Source organism: Rhamphochromis longiceps, linkage group LG18 (assembly GCF_057381845.1).
Source record: "Rhamphochromis longiceps isolate RC_006_pf linkage group LG18, R_longiceps_female_GT1.1, whole genome shotgun sequence".
In the NCBI taxonomy this organism is placed as follows: Eukaryota; Metazoa; Chordata; class Actinopteri; order Cichliformes; family Cichlidae; genus Rhamphochromis; species Rhamphochromis longiceps.
In genome coordinates, this window is record NC_140574.1 from 7,825,524 (window position 1) to 7,831,977 (window position 6,454).

Consider the following 6,454-nt stretch of genomic DNA (forward strand, 5'->3'; position numbering starts at 1 on the left):
GATGTGAATGCCGCTTTCTATAGCCTGACCTCAATGCTGATGTTTCCACTGCTTCCAAGCTGCACATAGAGAGATTTCAAATTTCACACATGATTAAACCAACTTAACTCTACTCAACCTTAGATCATTTTTATACAAAGGAGTGATAGCAGGTGATGGTGACATAGCTCACTCTCCCTGAGCCTCAGATGTGTGCTGCATGTGGCCGGATTGGTTTGCCATCTGCATCATGATGCAGGCTTCCAGGAGTCCATTCGAGCAGCAGGTGCGCCTTTAAACAGCTGCTTATGTTGCCTAATGGGCCACGCCAGCATCGGTAAAAATCTCCCCGATAAATAAAAGGAGCTGCCTGCTTTTTCAAAGTCACACTGCCATCGAGCTTCAAGACAACCACAGAAACCCAGCAGGTATCTGCTTCTAATGAGGATGGTCTGCTCTGTTTTGTTTTGCAAAACCCAAGGGGTGTGGATTTTGTTGCACCTCTGCAGAAGTTTCCCAGTCTTCTGTACTTTCTAGAAAGCCATCCCTGCATTTTTGATCTTGCAGCCATTTTTCTGTTCATATCAAATTGTTTCTTGGAGCTGCGAAAGCCCCGTGGAGCGTTGAGCTGTGCCAATTCTTATCAAAGCCCCCAAGACTGGGTCTGAAAACAACAGTCAAATCACAGAAGGCCTGTTCAATGAGCAGACAAAGTGGTGGAGGTGGCTGTAACAGGCAGGTGTGTATTTAGAAGAACTGTGACTGAACATGAAAGCCCACAGCAAAGCCAGTTTGTTATTTCCTTACCAGGTGAGTCCCCACAGATCTCCTGCACCTTTCAAACAAAAACAATCCCAAACACATGATTGTGTGGTGCGGAGCAAAGACAGGCACAAACAACAATCAAATTACGTTTGTAGTAAAACCAGCAGGTATTATTAATTATTTAGCAATAAAAAGGAACCAGCACTGCAGAGAATCTCTCAGGGCTCGTGACACTAAATGTGAATAAAACAGGATCTACTCTAAAAAGCTGACATTTTCTCGCAAATTCCCTAAGAGGGAATTCTGCTGATTTTACACATGAAGCTGAGCTGAGAAGTACATATCAGTCAGAACAGGAATTTAATGTCTTCTGTGGAACTTGATACGGCAAGCAAAAACAATTACAAACCTGAGGTGTGCTGTGTTTGCTGCTTTCACACAGAACCAGAAAAATGCCACTTCAATTTGAGTGTACATCCCTGGTGCAAACCTTGTTGTCACATCAGATAAATGTCTAAAATTATCTGCTTCTGTTTTGTTAACCAGGTCGTTTGAATAAAATATTGACATAACCACCTGCTGGTTTGTTGAAACCCACAACATAATGGCCATAGTCCTCTGGATTCTTTGGAACCTGAACAAAATATCTGGATGAAAAAGTGAAAGAAAAGAAAGAAGTTAATGCCTACAAGCTGTGCGAGCAAGGTGCAGCCATACTGTACACTGTGTGTGTGTGTGTGTGTGTGTGTGTGTGTGTGTGTGTGTGTGTATGCAATGCAGATGCTAATTAGTGCTAAATTACCTACAGTTTGGAGCAAAGTCAGCCATATTATAATTATAGCAACGACAAATATATTCAGGAAGGCCAGTTCAGTAAAGTAGTGGTGAAGCCTACCAGATTTAGCTGCTAAAGCTGCCTGTGATCCCCAACAAAGCATACATTTCTATTCATTCAGAAGTTTACATTTCAGTAATTAACTTATGATTTTCTCTTGGCAGTTGTGATTAAGTGGGGAGTTTATTTATAAAACTAAAACAGCTTTGTGTGTGTGTGAGCCTGTAAAATGTTTATTTCTGTTGTAAAGTGGGGCATTTCAATGTTGAATGCTACGGTGGAAAAATCTTGTGAATATTTATAGAGTCTGTGTGTGAGGGCAAAGGTTTATGTTGTGTCTTACCAAGTAAATTGTGTTAAATTACCTGAGTGAAATGAATTAAAGGCACAGTATTACTGGGCTGCAGTTTTGTGCTGCTGTGAACCAGCTGTGGAGGATTTACAGCTGTTATGATTTAGACTGACAGGAACATTTTTCCCAACTCAGGGATCATCATAATAATTTTTTTACACATATACACATATATACACACACATACACATATATATATATATATATATATATATATATATATATATATATATATATATATATATATATATATATATATATATATATATATAAATAAATAAAATGTTAAGACAGTTTTAAGAAGGCAGAGTTAGTCAGTCTAAAGCAGGGGTGTCAGACATGAGGTCTGGGGGCCAGAATTTTTGTAAATTAACAAAACTTTGTTTCATAAATACGGGACAGTCTGAACAACAAGCTATACCAGAATTTTTGCCATAATTTTCAGAATACTTTATTAATCCTTATTAAAATAACTATTGTTTACAATTTAAGTTGTGCTGACAGATTTCTTTCATTTGCTACAGCAGCATTTCTGTATCATGTAGGAAAACTGAGACGTCTAGTTGAAATTGCACTACTTCTCATATTAAGACATCTCAGGGAGTGAATGTGTTGTTAAACTTCTTTACACTGACAGAAAGGGGAATTTCACCAATCTGGCCCACTTAAGATCAAAGTATCTAGCCCTTGATGCAAAATCAGGTTGACATCCTTGGTTTAAAGCTGTCTTGTTAGTCAAACTGGAGTAAAAAGTAAAGATGTTATTGCATCTGTTGTTTTGACTTTGACTGTTCAATTTAAAGTCTTCCTATTCTGAGTGACTTTATGGAAGTCACTGATGAGACCCGATAAAATTTGTAAACACATTACATATTCAGAAGTTGTTTGTTTATTCTTCAGAGATATGCAAATGAATCAAGATCGCTGTAATTGTAAAATATAAGCTAAATGGCTAAAGCTATCCCTCTGTTCCTTCCTCATGGGTAAAATAGCAAGTATCTTTGTTTAATTTTGAATTTAAATGAGGTACAAATTCACCATATTTGAAGATGTGCACTTAAAAGGGGTATAGTTTGCACAAAATTAATCCCAATCACACACAAAAAAGGATTTACGGCAGTTGTCAAGCCTCTTTCAGGTGGGTATGGTTTTAATTTTCTCTAAATGTTTTAGCAATGTATCCCAAACAGCAAAGAATCTCTCCTTCGACCCCTTGACAGCGTACTTTATCTTTTCCAACTGTATAAATTGTGTCAGGTCACTAAACCACAAAGCCGCTTTGGGTGGTTTTTTGACTTCCAATGCAACAATATCCTTCTGCGTGCAAGCAGTGTAGTGAAAGCGATTATGTTTTTATGACTCTTCCTTAATGTTCTATGTCCACTATCTGCGACACCAAATATACCCATACCTGCATTGGGTTGAAGCTCAACATTCAATGTGTCGGACAATGTTTTGAAAATTGTTGACCAGTAGGCTTTTAAAGTTGGACATGACCAAAACATTTGTGTTAAATCTGCAGAGGGATTTCTACATCTCTCACAGCTTGCATCTATGTTTGGAAATATTTTGGCCAGTCTTGCCTTGGAGCAGGGGTGGGCAATTCCAGGCCCCAAGGGCCAATGTCCTGCAGCTTTTAGCTCTCACCTTGGGTCAACACACCTGAATCACATGATTAGTTCGTTACCAGGCCTCTGGAGAACTTCAGGACATGTTGAGGAGCTAATTTAGCCATTTAAAACAGCTGTGTTGGTTCAAGGACACATCTAAAATCTGCAGGGACACCGGCCCTCGAGGCCTGGAGTTGCCCACCCCTGCCTTGGAGTAATGAATGCGGTGTAGAATCTTGAACTGTATGATGTTTAATTTGGCACAAGAAGTGCTGTTGTTTACTCTTAAAAGAGCACTCTCCCAGGTCTCCTCCTCTAAGTCCACCCCAGCTCATTCTCCCAGCCTGCTTTGATCTTTGGCATTGTTATATTCTTAAAGGAGGCTACACAATTACTAATTCTTGAAATAAGGCCTTTAGGCTTAAATGTCAGTTTCAACAGATCTACAGCAGTAAATGGAGTTATATTTGGAAAGTCAGGGTTATGATGCTGAAGGAAGTGGCGAACTTGAAAGTATCTAAATAAGCTGGACCGAGGGAGGTCAAATTTGTGTGACAAATCCTGAACGCTTGCCAAGACACCGTCTGTGTACATGTCAGAAAAGTTATGGAGGCCTTGTCTCTGCCAAAGAGCAAATTCAGAGTAATCTGAAAAGGTGATTATTGTGTATAGGGATTAAATGGAGAAGATTTTCAAACCCAAAGTTCTTTCGAAATTGAGCCCATATTTTGAGGGTGTTAATAACTAGAAGACTGGTGGTGTGCTGCCGTGAGGAAATTGGAAGGCTGGAGGTGACCAAGGCTCTGAGAAAGGTGGCGATGCAAGACGCCGCTTCAATTTGGCACCCGTCTTCATCAGGGGTATTGAGCCAGCATGATTTCTTTGAACATTTGAGGCCCAATAGGTTTTTAGGCCTCTGTAACAGAGCCAGGCGTATTCTAGGTTTTTTCCCCATCCCATACAAATGAGATCAGAGCTTTATCAATAGATTTAAAGAAAATAATTTTGGAAGGTAAAGTGGGATACACTGAAAAGGATAAAGAAACGTGGGGTGTATATTAATTTTTTTTTATACAGTTTACCCTCCCTGCCAACGATAAATGAAGTGGCTTCCATTTCTTTAAGTCTGATTTGACCTTTTCAAGTAACTCACAGAAATTTTCTTCATAGAGATTATGCAGATCTCTATTTATGCCTAGATATTTAAGCCGTTTTGAAAGGTAGCAAGTATCTTTTTAACCACATTTGTAAGGGATGAGTAAGACTCACTGGTTTGCATATTTAGTGAAAGGATGGTGAACAGGTTTCCCCCTTGGGACAGTTTCCACTCTTTTTTTGCATCTAGAAAAATGTCCCACCATTTGTTAAATAAATTATGGAGGTGGTACAACAAACAAAGAAAACATACCTATATGATAGCAATTGTCTAGTGCCTTGAGAGCTTATTTATATGCAGACTGCAGAGGCTTTATTACTGCATCAGTGGTGAAATAAACAACAACAACAACAACAACAACAACAAGCAAATAAATCTCAACAGCTTCAAGTGTTGGGTAATCATGAATAAATTTAGTTTAACTAAGATTTTTTTGCTTTTGTAGGAAGGTGCTAATTTTGTTCTTTAAAAACAAAAACAAAATCAAGGCTTTACTTTATAAAGATACCATGATATTTAAAATTGGACCTACATCACTGACTGAATATCTTTGAGAAAAACAATTTCCTTAAAAAAAACAAAAAACAAAATACAACTTTTTAAAACAAATTTTAGCATAAAGGAAAAAAAAAAAGCTGCAAGCCATACATACAGTTACTTTAAAAACAAACAACAGCATAAATATTCTCCTCACAGACTAAAAACAATTAGGCAATCAAATCAAGAGTTCAGGCAGCAGCTTTGGTTCAGTCCACTGATGCTGACTTCCATGCAGAGCAGCATGGTACCTTCTAGCAATGTTTGACAGCTTTGACAACAGTTACATCAGAATCTGACATACCTCTATGACTGCTGGTTTCCCACCTGGCACGCTTCTCCCTCACATAAATCTCAGGAGAGCAACTCCATCCTGTCTCATAAGACAGAGGGGCATGGGAGGAATTCTCCGCTCAGTTGGCGTGCAACCTGCTGCAACTATTTCAAGTTGCTTGACACTAACCTCTTCCTTCAGGCAGAGAAAAAGACGACCTCCATTCTGGTGCAGAACCAAAGCGAAGCACAAACATGCAGAGATCTTCTATGATGGAAGATCTGTAGCTTTGACATCTCTGCTGGGCAAATGTGTGACGCAAAGGGCTTGTCAGGAAAAAAATAAAAAAATAAATAAATAAAAAATTAAAAAAGTGTAAAAACTGACCCTGTCGAGTCTGATTACATTGTGAAACAGGAAGAAGAGTAAGCTTGGGGCTTTGATGCCCCGTGGTGCCACAAGATGAATTTGAAGAGATGTAGTCTGATATTTTTCTTTCCTGCAAATTCTGAACAATTTTAACTAATTATTCAATTTAAAAGACCAAAATAGGAACGATTAATAATCCTGCTGTGGTCTCAGTACTCAATGTCAAGCATGAGAAAAACAGAGATCCAACAGAGAATATTTCTTGAACAGACAAAGATAGAAAGCCTTTACTGTCATTGCATTAAGGATACAAAAAGACTGGCGCACCAAGGCTAACTTTACGTGCTTGCATTGTGGTTTAAAAAAAAAAAAAAAAAAAAAAAAAAAAGATTACATTAAGCACACCATAAAAGGACTACTTAAATAGAAGCATTTTAACATCAAGCACATTGCAAAGAACCACATCCAGACAACATAAAATACTGCAATCAATAAAGTGCCGGCGTCAACTGATTTTGCAAAAGTAACAGTTTTCGCAACATAAAGCATAATAAATAGCATATAAACATTGTGTGTG